Here is a 17042-nt window from a genome sequence, read left to right on the forward strand (position 1 = left end):
ATATCTATGGCATTTCTCGCCAACCAATGTCCCCATTGTCTTTCATTGTATGGCACTTTATCCAAAGCTTGTACCATTTTTCGGTCTGCTTTGTTTTTACATTTTTTGTCATCCTTACATACTGAATAATCAACGTCGTGCTGCATTGCTATAGCATCCGTTTTTCCAGTGGGCATATCATATATTTCTAATATTTGACCTGTTTTTGGGTCATACTTTAGTTGATCTTCTAGAGGGTTATAAGGGCCCGTGTAATGATGACCGGGCAGGGTCCATCCGCTTTTTGGTTTTGGTAATTTACCAATAGCTTTGTGAATATCAAGAGCACCCCCATTATGCAAAGGATCCAGTTTTTTTGATAAATCAGATGTCAAACTATCCAAAGCTTCATCTAGATATTTGCTAGCCATACCTTTTATTTTTTGTTTAGCAAAATCTGATTTGATAGCCTTTGAAGCACCATATTTACCGAGATTATATAATCCTTTTAAACTGTCCTTCAAAATTATTTCACTTAAAAGCCCGCCCGTTTCCCTGTATCACTTTTTCTTTTTTAACAAATTTGGTCTTTTTAATGTGGCATTCGGCACAAGTGCAATAAAACATTAGTCTACCATTTTTAGTTGTTTTGTAACCTGAAGGCTCAATGCAACTAGTTACTTTCTTTTGTTTCAAGCAATAAGATTTCATGTATATTCATACGTTGTATATTTTTGAAATAACTGATTATAAATTCATGGTTCACTGATTTGTCTGTTGGACTAAATTTGGAATTATGAATGACTTCAAGGATTGATCTGCCTCTTTGTCTTTCTAACAAATAGTATAAACACCAATAACCACATAAAACAGAATCTCTCTCTTGTATTTCATCAGAACTGTATACTATTTTGTCACCACTAGTTTGTAGATATAATTGTACTTCATTTGGCATTATCAAACCGAAACTATCAAAGTATTCGGTCAAATGATCGTCTATGTAGCGATAACAAACCCAATGAGTGCCAGGACCAATTTGAGAATCTAAATTTACAATCCCCACTTCTTTGTGATTTATTTTATCTGGCAAATTGTCTCTGCTAAATACACCTCTGAAATATTTTATACCCAGATATTTTACCCAATTAATCAGATCAAAATTACTTAGCGGTTTGTTAATGAACTTTATAGAAGTGCTCCTAGGATTGGAATATTGTTGAAGGGACTGTTTTTCCCTAAAAGTAAACCTGACCCCCTTTTTGTCTTTTTTTGGTCTTTTTTTTTGGTTTCATCCCCATACCAACTGGATTTCCCCAAGTTCCATAAAATGGTGGAGGCATCAAATCTCTTGTCACCCTACCACCTCTGCTTCCAGGGACATATATCGGTGTTCCGGCTATTCCGACAGGATCGACTTGTAAGCCTTTACCTCTTCTTCCAGGTACAAAAATTGGTGTCGAACTCATATCCAAATCATCAACTTGTAAACCTTTACCACTCAGAGCATCGATAACCATAGGTATCCCGATTGAAGCAAGGATACTCCAAATACCACTTCCAATCTGTTTTTGAGTAGGTTTGAAATGCATTCCGGAACCTTTTTTAAGCGCTTGTAATATGTCTTTCTTTTGTTTTGTTGTTAAATGATCTTTGTATGATATCAATTGTTTTACCTTTGAATTAGGTATCATTAATTGACCACCGAATAATTTATCAACACCAAGAGAAGCAAGACCAGATAAAGCCCCAGAAAAAAGAGCACGCCGGGCAATTTTTGATCTGATTTGGGCCATGGATCTGTCCATAGTGTCCAGGCCTCCAGGAGTAACATTTCACTCGGCCATTCCGAATGCGACCAAGGCGTATAAGCACACTAGGATTTGTTCCATTTTCGGAAGACTGGTACCGAAAATGGATTTTGGCGCTAAAGAACAAAATTGTTCGGACTGCAAGCTTTATTTTGATAAACAGCTTGCCGTGGTTACTATTGTTCATCAACCATATTTCTCGATTCTAAAACTTGCCTTGTCCTTCGTTAGCGAAATGTAACGCCACCAACAGAATAAAAGGTTTTTTTGAAGCAAATTTTCGCAGAGAAAGAGACTGTGTTTTATCGTTCTGTCTGACCAAAATAGAGGAATATGATCTGAACTGTGTTTCTATCGTTCTGGTTTCTTACCGGAGGCCGTAGATTTCGCGCAAGAACAGCTTTTGTCTACCCGTGCTTCGACACTCCCGGAACACTCCATGGGAAGCAAGAGCAGGGGAAAGCCAAGACGTTCATCGCACGGTTCACAGAGGGATCGCTTTCCAATCGGGGAACTGGCCAGAAAAAGGGCTACTCTTAGAGCTGAATATTTGTCGAAGTCCAAAGAGGTTTCTGGTCTACAGAAACAAATTCAGCGACTAAAGAACAAAGTAAGTCTTAGTATTATTTGTGCTGAAAGCGATGTTATAAGCTAGTCTTGTGATTTTTCGTGCAATGGTTTATAGAGCTTACAAAATTTGCCATGATAAGCTAAAAAATATATATGTAAAAATATATATAATAAAAAAGAAACAAAAATATATTATAATATAATAATGAATTTCCTTCTTTCTGGCATTTTTTTTTCTAACCCAAAGAAAGAGAAGCTAGAGACTATAGAAGAATTGCAAACAGACTCGGTACCTTCACAAAGAACACCAACATTTCAAGTAACTCAGAATGCATCCACCGTGAGAAAAAGAAGTCCCACTCAACTCACCAGTGAAGGAGTTTTGGATTTACCAAGACGAAGTGCTCACAGAAGGCAGTTAGAAACTCTCACTGCTGCAGCAGAGATTAATGGAGGGTCATGCGAGAACAGGGCTCCTGCACTTGATGGTATGTTCTCGACTATTTGTAAGTATGGCAAGATTGCCGATATATCTAGGTACGTTTGCTCATCCCGAAAGGTGAAAAAGGCCACTGTGACCAAAATAAAAATGCACTGTGCAGAGTATGAGAAAAGTGAAGAGAATTTTATTCGTTCCCTTTCACTGCTTTATGCAGGTGGGGTAATTAGTAAAGTTAAATATCAACAGACAAGATCATCTATTGCAATGAAAAATACAGGGAGACATACCAAAAAGGGTTTTCTGTCAAAGAGAAGACTCACTTATGGGTGGGGTATCCCAGTTCCTAAAACCCTTCCATACAGTGTCCTAATGAATAAAATTGAAGAACTTGATATGGGAGATGTTATCTCAGTAAGAGGAACTTCGTGTCATGACTTACCAGTAGACCAACATGTTGATGGGGTGTATAGGAACGTCTAGAATTTCCTACTCATGCTTTGCAAATTCTATTTTGTGACTGATGAATACAGGAAAGAAAGTGACAAACTGACCTGGTTTGGTGAGAGGGAGGGAACATTCAAGGTTGCCATTGGGGGTGATGGAGCTCCATTTGGAAAGTGGGACCAATCAATGTCCTGGTTAATTAGTTTTCTAAATGTGGGACCAAGGGTGGCCTCTCCCAATGACAATTTCCTATTGTTCGGCGCCAACTGTAAGGAGGACCATGAGGTGGTTGTTAGATTCACAGAAAAATTAGCAGCAGACATAGAGGTCATTGAGAAGAAAACCTACACAGTAATGGGGAAGGATGTTACCTTTTCATTTGACCTTCTCCCAGGGGATATGAAATTTCTGGCCTTTATCAATGGGGAATTATCTAATTCAGCAAAATATTTTTCCAGTTTTGCTAACGTTTCCCAAGATGAAAGTAGTTCACTTACTGGGAAATTTGGAGTAAATCAAGATTGTAAGTGGAGACCCTGGCAGTATAGCCAAAGAATTGCTATTGCAAAGCAGGTTGTTGAATTCAAAAGAAAACTCCCAGCTCATTTAGCTGCAAAAACAAAAAGGAGTAAAATCACACAATTCATTGCTGGAAAAAAATCCAGGCAAGAATTTCAACCCTTTATTGGGAAGCTTTGTGAGAGAGAGGTTGTTGAACCACTTCACTAGAAGAACAATGGGGTGCAGTATTTACATACAATGCTGCTTGATGTTGCCATTTCTATTAGTAACCTTCCCAATAAATTAAACAGCCTTAGTGAACTCCCCCCAAACTGTGCAATTACCAGATATCTGAAGGCTATGGAAAATGATGTCAAAGCAGGGAGAATGAGAAAACAATTGGGCAAGTGGCTTCTTGAAGACAGGGGTAAAGACAAGGATTTTACATATCGCTTGACTGGTAAAGATTCACGGTTAATCTTACATGGGTTCATGTATTTAGTCAAAGCAATTCAGGGTGACTCAACAGACCAAAAACTTCTAATGAAACTTCTGCAAATTGTTTTTATTGGTACTAAGCTCAGGGATTGTGCTGCAATTTTTTCAATGTACCATCTCACTGAAGAAGATCTTGCAAAACTTTCTCAGTTGTGCCATGATTATTTCACTGCAGCTGCTTTGTTTGGCTCTTCAGTATCAGGCACTGTATGGAGTATTGGACATTTAGTCTATGCTCACTCCAAGCTAATGTTTGACAAGTATGGTACAGGGTTGGGTATCAACACAATGCAGGGCAGGGAAGCTAAACATGTGCAAATTGCTAGCTTTGCCAGAAATACCCAGTACAAACAACGTTGGTATCAGGTTTTTAGGCATGACCACATTAGCAAGCTATGGCTTCCTGTCAAGCAACCCTCACTTTTAGCCTATCACCAGTCACATGACACTCTTATTCCTACCCGCATTCGTAAGGATCCCCAACATTACTGCTATTGCGGCTTGGATAAAGAAGCCGACAGTGAACATTGCTTATTCTGTGGACATAAACTCATGCGGGAGATTAAGAAATCTGTATGTGATGGCAAACCAACACAAGAATGTTTAAGTTACTCAGAATGAATTTAGCATGTATTAATTAGCTCAAGATGCAGTGTTATCCTGAGTATTTTATGCAAGGCCGTACGGTCTAGTGATCACTCGGTTACCCTAGAAGACTACTATATTCAATTGAGTTGACTAACACTTCTGGTTTCCCAAAAGGACTATCGTTTTTGAAGTTCAGGTGTGTAGCAATGTGGGCTATTTTTTCCCTGACAGATTTGGAATTGTAGTTGTTATAATGCCTAGGGGCAGCCAAAGATTTTCTTACAGCACAGCCTTGTAATGTGTAATTGTCATAACATCTTTATCATTAAAGGATGTACTATTCTAAAACTCATTAATAATAAAATTTATTAATACGTTTGAGAGCCATTAAAAAATGGCTATATTCGTCACGTGCATGAGTTTTGATACCCAATGAAAACACAGATGAAAACCACACATGTTTTGGATCACATATCAAAACTGTGACCACGCGTGGTTTTCATCTGTTTTCTCATTGGGCATGAAGATTTATGCATCAAAACAAAAATTGAACAGAACAACAATACTTCAAGTTTAATTAACCATCATAATTAATCAGCTTCACTGCCAAATCATTTTTTTTTTCGTTGACAAAAATTTTTACATCTTCAATAAAATACAGGAAGATTTAAAAAGATCGATCTATATTCTAATACATGTAGTCTTCCACAAAATTAGTATCTTGTATTGACCCTACAGTAGCTTATTAATACTGCCTCCTGTCTTACCTTTTATCGCCCATTTAGTTTTGTAAGTCTAGGAGTACTCCCTTGCAATAACTTTGATTCTTCTTCCCAACTTTTTGGAGAACGAAAATGGCTTTCAGTAATTCACTGCGAAAGACTCCGTCATCTTCACTCCCCCATGACTTACAACGAACATCAACAAATTTCCCACATTCTGATTATTTTTAAAATAGATAATCTCATGGGAAATTAGAGCACTGAAAAAAAAACCCCTAATTACTAAAAGAAGTGTGAATAGTTTTAGAAGCTATGACAAAAACTTGTGCGTTGTGTTGGACTGGGGTGTCCAGACACCTTGAAACAATAAAAGCACTAGGGCCTACGGCTCGTGCTTTCATCTGTTTCTCGGTGTCTGGAAACCCCAGTCAAACACTCGTACTCGTTTTTGATATATTACTTTTAAATGAATGACTGCTCCATTCAGTTAAACAATAAATTGTAAATTGGTTAGGTGTTCCATGCAATTTTAGTTTTTAGTTAGTATGTCAGACAAACCACATTGTAATCAACAAACATGAATTTTAAGATATTTAGTCAGAGTATATATTATTGTAAAAAAAATTGATCAGGGACTATCGAGATGTTTGTCTCTGAAATCATTAAAGGAAAATGATTGAGCAATTGCAAGTGTCATTAGTATAAGTCCTCTATTCAATGTTGACTGATCCCAAAAGAATTCCAGTATCCATAATGAAATTTTGCTCTCAAAATCTCTTCCTTACCATTGTAGACCATAGTTCCCTTCTTCTCATCATTGACTATAAGCTTTGCCTCTCCTTTCCCTTCCCCAAGTTGTTTTCTGAACCCACCACAATCTTCAAATTTATCAAAAAGGTTGCATAACCTTCTCAGGCTTGAAAATGATATAGCCACTGATCCCGGTTTGGTTTCAACCTCTATCCCATATCTTGATATACCAAGAATCTCCTTTTGCATGAGATCGAAGACCTCCTGTGGCATGGGAAGTTCGAAGCAAACCATCCACGGATGTATTTTGCTCATTCTTGGGCTAAGACGGCGATATATCGCAGTTTTTGCGCGGATCATGCTTCGTTCTAGCATGGGGTAAAGCTGGCCGATGCTATGTTTAGGTCGCTCACGAATAACTCCAAACTTCGCTTTCACTACCGCTTCGGCAAGCTTGTTAAGCTCTTTGAATGTAATATCTAAATCCCTTAGTTTATATGCGTTAGATATTCGCCGCTCAAATTTTGATTTCTCTTGCTTCAGTGCCTCTTTTATTGAAATAATTAGTTCGCCTTCGGTAGTTTCAGATTGATCCGCCATCTTGAATTTTGTTTAACTGAACCCCAGATCCTCCGTGGCCAAAATGAAAGTTGGCCCAATTTCGAGCTATAATTTCCTGGCGTGGAGGTGTAGCGACCTTTTTAGCTAATGGCATTACCATTGGTAACACTTTTGAAGATAACCCAGCGAGAGTGCTCCATAGAGAACCACCGTGTCTAGCAACATTCAGTATTTGAGTTTTACTGATTTTTATATCTACTCCGACACCATTTTTCATCGCCTTCTGTATTCTTTTGAGTTGTGTTTTGGTTAGCATTAGTTCATCTGAACCACTCAGTTCATTTTTTGATAATCTGAGGGTGATAGGAGTTTTGTTTGCATATGCTTTTGCAAGCTTTTCCAATTGACCTTTACTTAAACTTACACCATGAGGAAAATATTTAGTTGTTGTCATTAATTGAATATAATATATGTTACATAATATCCAATCTTTATAAAATAAATATGTTTAAAATCAGTCATTTAGTTATTCATTATCTCTTAACGAAACATCAATTTACCGTTTCTGTTGTATATCCTCCTCATTCAGTACAAGAGCATATACACTGTAGTCTGCATTAGTTCCAGTAGACAATTCATACTTGAAAGTCAGTTTTGTTGTACCGTCTCGAATATCTAGTTTTTGTTTGGTCAAATCGAAATACACAAATGGAAATATTGTACTAAAATTGTTTCTGTTTAATAGTGTGCCTTCACTGTATTCATTGTTTTTATGAACGTATTTAAGTATATCTCTGTACACTCTTGCTGGATCTGTAGCCGGACTATAATGAACTTCAGGATAGTCATTACCATTCGCTACTACGAGGTGACAATTCGTAAGAGTTCTTGCATTTGCTACACTAAATGTATTATATAAAAAGGGATTTGCGGTCTGAAGTTCGTCATTTGCATCATTACTGATGTATACGAAAACATGTCTAAGTTTATTAACCCCTGAACTGATTTTAAAAGTTCCAATTCGCTGTCTGGTTGAGTTTGATCTATAAATCTGTTCATTCAAATAAGACCATTTCTGAGATTCTTTTTTGACAAATCTATCCAGATACAATGTTTGTCCTTCAGAATTGAAAGTTATTCTAGGCACAACTAACTGCATCTTAGTTATCACAATTCTACAATCAGCACCTGCCTGCCAAACCAGATTTGCATCTGATTCGATATCAATACTTATTTCTTTTCTACCATTTGGTGTTAGTTGATTTTGAAGAGCTTCGAAATAAGAAAAACGATTAAGAGATATTTCTGTCGAAACTGTACTTGAGGTACCTAATTGTGCCTTTCTCAAAGCAAAACCTTTATTGTAATTGGCTTGTGCTGCTCTCTCTTCAGCATGTCTGTTTGTATCCAGATAAAAAAGTTCGTTTGTTGCTGTACTGTTTGCATAACCTGGGCTATACTCGAGTAAATTTTTAATATTGGTAGCATGGTTTGCATCATTACAATCATACACTCTTTTTCCGTTAAATTTGATATCAAGATGCTTTATGAAACTATGTGAACCATTTACAATGCCGTTGTGATCATCGACTGTAATAGCACCTCCATTAGCTAGTAAAACAACTTTGAAATCAAGAGAAATTCGTGCATTATACCAGTTGAAAGGTGTTACTTCGCCTGTATTGTCGGCTACAAATCTATGACCTTCCTTCTTTTGGTCAACTGTAAGAGTTGTAACTAATGCTGTTTCTGGCTCAAAAACAACGTCTTCATATCTTTCTACGGATTTCTAAAAGAATTCATTATAATAATATATTACATAAAATTGACTTTTCTTCTTAATTTTGTTTTTGATCTTGACCTTAAAATCAAAGTCATAAACCAATCGATACCATTTAAATCTAAAGGTCGTAAAAGTGAATCTGTTAAATAGAATCTCATTTCGTTTATGCTTGTTCTTGATAAATCGTTAAAAAGTAGTCGTCTTGGCTCGAACTTAAAACTGTAACTCCGAGTTAAATTATCAGTTGGAATTACACAGAGTAGATTATCGTCTGAACCACTGATGACTGAATTTTCGACGATGTCTGAATGAACATTGATTTTATCAACTGATCGTGTGATATTAGGTAAGCTCGATCCATATTCTGTTTGTAAGACTATTTTTTTTTCAAATCCCAACAGATCATTAAATTCAGTGGTTCTGAGATCGACTTGATAATTAGTTTTCAGTTCAATAACAACTTTGTAAGTTGATAAAACAAATAATATATTGATACCATATACTCCTTCATTATCGGCTTTATCTCCATTTCCAACCATTTTTGCATGTAAATAGTCATTGATATCTGAATAACTGTACATTCCATTTTCAAAAGTAACTGTTTTCCAGCTACTTCCTGCATCTGTAGAATATTTGATTTTATTATTTCCAAAATGTTCAGCAACGTTATGCCAACTGTATGTCATAATGAGACTGTCTACTCCTATTTCATGATGTAAATTCGGATCTAAACTAAGTGTTTCCCGTAATTTGATTTTAAAATCATGTGATTTACTTTTACCAATTGTCACTCTATTGACAGATGAAATATATATCGTTCTATCTTCCATATATATTAGATTATATATTCTCTCAATAGATCATTAAGTTGATCATTGCTTATAACACCAATTTTGTTTAATGCATGAGCTACCTGTGTGATCTCATTTTTAACTCCATCGTTACCTGCTATAATGGATCCACCTAACAGTTCAAGTCGGGATTATTATAATAAATTACACCAGAACCTAATCTCTTGAATTTATTACTAGTCGGATGGATTGGAATCTCAGATAAATTGTTTATATCATTGAATATTTCTCTTGACAATGGTGAATAATTCTTTCTGCCATCAAATCCTTTTGTGAATAAATCAATTGTGTCAAAATCAGCCTGTTTATCATATACTTTTTGGCCATTCTTATGAGCAACCATTTTTAATTGACCAAATAATTTTGGCACATCAATTACCAAACCACCATATTGACCATTCTTAGGGTTTACTTTGTAAGCATTCCTTTTCTTTTGAGTGTATAATCCACTACCGCTTTTCATAGTTTTAATACCTTCTGGTATTACACTTATTCTATTTTTATATTTTTGCAAAATTTTGATTTCTTTTGTTAAATCTTCAATATCATCAGCATTTTGTTCTTTTAACTTTTTTGATTTTGATAGCCTGCCTTTTTGAGCAGCGAATTTTTTAGTCATTTTGCCAACATTCTCATCATATTCATCGAAATTAATAGTTTTATCTCGGGAACCCTTTAATACATCAGATGGTGCAAAAAAATTGTATTTCATCAACGTTTGTATATCATTGTAATCGAATCCTTTATCCATATCTGATTTAAATTTTGGCATCATTACTGGTTTGTAATCAATTGGTAATTTTGTTTCTTGTTCTGTTGTCTCAGGTAATTGATTATATATAAAAACATTTTCCAAACCACTGGTAATTGCTTTTTGGTTGTCTGCAAGTTGTTTTATCAATTTATCCTGTTTTTCATCAATAGTTTTTTTTACACTTTCTTGAGTGTCAATCAATGGTTTATAAATTTCTGACACTCCTTCATAAGCATCTTGTTTGTCCTCTTTATACTGTTTTAGCATATTTCTCACATCTCTGGTTTTTCTTCCTGCTGTAATTTTTGAATTACTAAGCTTTTCAAACTGTTTAATATCCATATAATAGTAGTTTATATCAACTTATCTCAACTTATCTGAACTTATCTCAACTTATCTAACCTATTATATGGAAATACTAAATTACGATTTCAAAGAGGATGAAAACAAATTTTAAACAACTTTTAAAATATATGCCTGATAAACCATTCAGAATGCTGATATGCAGCGGATCTGGTTGCGGTAAAACTAATTTCCTTTATCATATGCTCATGAAACCAATGCTTTATTATGATCAGATTCATCTGTATGGTAAGAACCTTGAGCAAGAAAAATACAAGCACATGATTGAAACCATGAATGACATTAGTAAGCATGAGGAAGTCAATTATGACATTATGTATTGCAATAACAACGAAATAAAACCGGTTGAAAGTCTTGATAGCGACTCTCAGAAAATAGTGATATTTGACGATTTCATTTGTGATAAAAATCAGAAACCACTTATTGACTATTTTATTCAAGGACGGCATTAGAATTGTTCAGTAATATACCTCAGTCAGAGTTTTTACAGAACACCAAAAGACATACGAATCAATTGTAGTCATTATATTGTTTTTGAATTTCCGAGTAACAATGAAAGAAACCTTATATCTAAAGAATTGGGTGTAACAAAAGACACATACGAAAAAGCGACCAAAAAACCATTTGATTTTTTGTATGTCGACAGAAATAAAAAATTGGCAAAGAGAAATTTTTATGGAGACATATAATATATGGGAATATTTAATCAAAAAATCAATCCACAGGATCAACATGGTAATAAATATAAATCGAGTGTAGGTCCACCTGGAATAGGATTCAAACTAACTAGTGATGGAGATTACAACATTGACAATAAAAAACTGAGAAATGTAGCTTCACCACAATCGAATAACGATGCAACTACTAAGAGTTATGTTGATTCAGAGGTTTCAGGATGTTTAAGACTTGATGGCAGCAAAGCTATGGCTGCAGCTCTCAATATGGATAACAGACGTGTCGAAAATATTGCCCCTGCTAGGCACGGGTATAGCGATGCTGTGAGCAGTTTACATCTACATAACTTTTATTTCGATCTTAACATTGATGATGGTTTCATAGAAGCACAAAATCCAATCGATATGCAAGATCAAAGAATTAAGGGGTTAGTCGAACCAGTACATCATAAAGATGCTGTATCAAAATTTTACGTTGACAACTTTATGACTCAAAAGGCTGATAAAACAGAACTTGTCAATTATTTAAAAAGAGACGGATCAATTTCAGTGACTGATGATTTTGACTTTGGAGATAATAAAATTACTAAGGTTGGGAATGGTTCGCAATCAACTGATGTAGTGAATATATAAGGGTATATTGATACTGAATTGACTTCCAAACCAAATTTAAATCAAGTTGTTCTACGAAATGGTATACAGGATATAACTGGAAATTTAAATATGTCTCAAAAAAAGATCATCAATTGTGGTCCTCCGAGTAGTAGTTTCGATGTGACTCGAAAAAGTTATGTTGATAATCAATTTTCAAGATGTTTAAGATTGGATGGGAGCAATAAAATGACTTCAAATCTTGACATGAACAATCAACAAATAAAAAATGTCAAAGACGCAACACATAATCAAGATGCTATAACTTTAAAGCAAGTCAATGATGCTATTTCAACCACCAGTACCAATAGTGAAAAATACACAGACCGAAAAATTGCAGAGAGTCATATAAGCACACACGAAAACAGAAAAAATGTTCTGGTGTATGTGATGGATGATGGAGAATTTACAGAAGATTTTGGAATATAGGATGTCAATTTAATCACCTATAATGACTCACCACATAAAACCAACAAAAAGGCATTTTTCTTGAAGGTTCAAAAAACAACTGATGGGTCCAATCTGTTTAAGGGTAAATTTGATTTTAATTTGTTTAAGATGTTACAAGACAATTTCAGTGATAATTACACAGTATGTATTGAGGTATATTTTGAAAAAGATGGTAGACATAATTCAGAATTTAATTCATTCAATATCTCATTCGAAAAACTGAACATGAACATTGACAAATTTCACATGATTAAAATAGATTCAGATTACAAATATTATCGTAGTATTTTAAACCTGACGGCACATCTCCATCAATTCAAAGGCCGCTATATATTACTGTTCAGAGTACATATGATAATTTATCACCAATTTTCAATTTTATTACCTCTATATGTGTTGATTTATGGTATCAAAGGAGAAGCCAAAAGCGATCTTGATATGACTATATATGATTATGAAAAAGCTTATGAAGTTGCAAACAATGAATTAAAACTGCATGTACGGATCGATATGAACTCGAATAGAATAAAGAATTTGGCTAGACCAGTAAATGACAATGAACCGACCACAAAAATATTCATGAATCAAAATTCTCTTCCATCTTATGTTTTTGGTGTTACAGAACACAAAACAAATGATTGCAATTTCCTTATGCCTTTGACACAAACAGATGGTACATTAACGACGATTTTACTGTCCAGTTTGATTGAAAATGTGTACATTGAACATGTGACCGTCATCTCATTGACACGGTTGACGACTCAACACAGATTAATCATCAATTCAAACCAGTACGCATTCAGATTCAATAATATCAATGGTTCAAAAATAACGAATAGACAAAAATTCGATTCTATTACTAGAATGAGCATAACATCGACTGGTGGTCAATTGCAGAGATTTAATTACTCTTTAAAGTTACGTCCTTACAACTTGTAAAATAATGTAATTAAATGATGTAATGGCATTGTATGTGGAAGATTCTGATGGAGATTTCATACTCGATGATGATGGTGAAAAAATTGAATATACAGTCAGTTATTTCGACAATACTATTGAATCATACAAAGCACCGTTTTCAATAAATGATGATGGAAATGCTGAAACTGACAAAAATATGATTGTGAAGGCTGCTACAAATGATAATCATGTTGCTATAAAATCACAAGTAGGCGACATCGTTAGAGATTCTTTTCTCGATCTTTGTGTTAGTGAATATTTAAGAATGTATGCTAATTGTGTTTATCAAATTGACAGAGCAGATGGCCAAAATGTAAAGATGGATGCAAGCAGAAAAGTAGAAACAATATATGATAAAAGCAATGAAGAAAGTGATGCCACTCAAACTGATTCATCAAAAAGACCTACAGTGTATACAAAAGCTGAAAAACACAATGGTCGTTATTTCATCAAATTTGGTGGATCACAAAAAATGACAAGCCAGGTTAATTTAAACAATGATGCAGTTAATGTGTTTATTGTTTATAAATTAAATTCAAGAGCACAGAGTTACTGGAATAATGGTTTATTCGGTCACGATAATACAGGATATGATAAATTTGTTGCTTATAGTGGATCTAATCTTGTGGTATCTGGGGCTGATAAGACATATAAATGTGTTTATGTTGGCCCGGCAAGTAGCCTACAAAGTTTTCTAAATCTAGGAGATTATAGCAAAAATGATCTTGGAAAACTCAACGTATGGCATTTATTATCAGTCCATTGGGATAACAAATCTTCAGTAAAAACCGAAAAAAGCAAGATTTACTGGAACAAAAAGCATATTGGTGATTTCACTTCTGACAATCGCGTTGGTGCTTCAACAACTGTTTTTGGAGGTCTGGATGCAAGCACTAACATAGCACCCTTAAACGGCAATATCGCTTTTTTCTGTGTTTATTATTATTATTATTAAACTTCATTATTGATGAAAAAACAATTTTAGACCATCATCAAGTATTAACGGAACGATACAATATAACGTAATATATATGTATATCAACAGTTTATTAATATTTGTAAAACATAGTTTCAAAAATGCAAAAGAAAAGCATCCAAATATTAATGACAAAATACTAAAATCAGCACTTGTTTATCAATACCTACACTTTTTTTATTTTGAAAGAGACATATCCATAAACAAAATTCTTGAACTGAATAATGGCGAAATTGGTTTGATGGGACCTGGTAATGGTTTTATAACTTGGTTATTTGAAAAAACATTTGGTTGGATTGATATTTTAAATACTCATAGTATATTGCATGATGCTTTTGGAAGGTTTTATGATCATCATGAATTAGGTAGAGGTTATACATATGCTATTCCAGAAAAATACACAACTAAACTGATTAAAAGATCTCCATTATACGGACAAATTTCTGGTCTATTGTATTGCATGTGTAGACGATTAACAATCTAAACCATATATATGACTGACAAACGTAAAAAAATATTTGACTGGAATCACATTTCAGACAAACTTACAGAAGATGAAGTTGATGAACTAAAAAGCTACTATAAAGCGTATCACAAAAAGTGCTGGGCTTATAAACAAGCTGTTAAACGGTTTAAAAAATTGTAATAGTGTTTCTATTCTTACAGGAGCAGGAGGATTAGTCTCTGCTATTGTGACAGGTGGTGTAGCTCTTGTAGCAATTAGCACTGCAGCTCTGTTAATAAAATCTTACATGGATTTTCAATCACTAGATCTCAAGATACAAAATTGTACATACGCTTATCAATCATATCAGCATATTGTAATTGATTTAAAAGACATGTTACGAACAGGTGAATTTGATCAATCTATTCATATCGAGATGAAAAATGTTGATGATTTTGTAACTGATGTATGTCCAAGTGTTGACAAATTTCTTCTTAAGTATAATAAAAAATTCATTCCTTAACTATTGTATCGATTTTGTCTGAAACCAATGTCAGGATTTCTCTCCAATACTCATTATACATTTGTAGTGTTTTTTTGGATTTTGTCGTCTTAATCTTTTCATAAGGAAGATCAACCATTTTGAATATCTTTTGTAAAATAAAGTTGATATTAATCATTCTTTTACGATCATTATTGACTCAATTAATTACTGCTCCTATTTCATTAAAAATCCTTAATATTTTGCTCTTGTTTTTAACAGATATCTGAAAATCATTTTTAAGAGCTATATTGTTAATTATATTTTCTATATGATATTTTCTTTGATAAACTGATTTACGATTAAATCTGTGTTTGTTCTCATAAAATTCAACATATTCTACAACAGGTCTGTAACCATGGACTGTTCCACAATTTTGACAAACTATATTTTTATTATTCACTATATCTGATTGACTACAACATTGATATATTTTTTTCACACGATCTCCGATTTCTTTATTGCAAAATGGACAGACGACTTCTTCCATATTGACAAGCTCTTCATGTATGTTTTTACAACTCATTATACTATTATATGAGATATTAATTTTAAAACATATAGATTTCCAAAATACGAGATCAAAAATTGGAAACCATAATAGTAGATCAAAATTAGTAAACCGAAAATACGAGACCATTAAAAGGAAAGTAGTATAGGAGTTGTGTTGCTAAGAGATCATTAAAAAATGATTCCATAGCCCCAAGTCATATACTACTAACCACCAAACCTATGAAACCATGAAACACATGAAACACATGAAACCATGAAACCACGAAACCTATGCTACCATGAAACCATTGACACCATGAAACCTAGGAAACCATGAAACCATTGACACCACGAAACCTATGAATTTGCGAAACACATGAAACCATGAAACCATTGACACCACGAAACCTCCGAAACCACGAAACACATGAAATTATGAAACCGTGAAACCACGAAACCTGTGAAACCATGAAACCATTGACACTACGAAACTTATGAAACCGTGAAACCATTGACACCGCGAAACCTATGAAACCTTGAAACCATTGACACCCTGAAACCTATAAAACCTTGAAACCATTGACACCACAAAACCTTTGAAACCATAAGACCATTGACACCACGAAAAGTATGAAACCATTGACACCATGAAACCATTCACACCACGAAACCTATGAAACCACGAAACACATGAAACTATGAAACCATGAAACCACGAACCCTATGAAACCATAAAACCATTGACACCACAAAACCCATGAAACCATTGACACCATGAACCCTATGATACTATCATTATATGACATAGCATAACCTACGAAACCATGACTCCATGATACTATCATAATATGACATTGACCTTGGCATATACTAATTAGCATAAATTCGTCACTGTAACACCAAGTAATAACCCTTATTTCCTACCTTTGAGTGCCTGGTAGATCAGTTATGCTGGCGTTATTACAAGTCATATGGCATCGTGATTGCTCATAGCATAAATTATAAAACGTCATGTTATAGTTTATAGGCTTGCATACAAAAGCAGGGTTACTAGTCGTAACACCTATTTTTCACCATATCTATTAAGTTTTTCATGTTCAACGTTTTCACCCATTTTTCACCATATCTATTAAGTTTTTATGTTCAACGTTTTCACCCATTTAGAGAAAAAGGCAGCGCTGGAGAAGTACACAGATTCGCTCAATAAAATTATCCACGATCATTTGGAGCAGAACCCAA

The 17042-nt window shown here is 34.4% G+C and overlaps 1 pseudogene; it reads left to right on the forward strand.

Annotated features, from left to right (window-relative positions):
- The first annotated feature begins 1744 nt into the window (after positions 1-1744).
- On the forward strand, positions 1745-4863 carry LOC138046217 (uncharacterized; annotated as a pseudogene).
- Positions 4864-17042: the final 12179 nt, after the last annotated feature.

The sequence above is a fragment of the Montipora capricornis genome, chromosome 4, assembly GCF_036669925.1.
Source record: "Montipora capricornis isolate CH-2021 chromosome 4, ASM3666992v2, whole genome shotgun sequence".
Taxonomy (NCBI): domain Eukaryota; kingdom Metazoa; phylum Cnidaria; class Anthozoa; order Scleractinia; family Acroporidae; genus Montipora; species Montipora capricornis.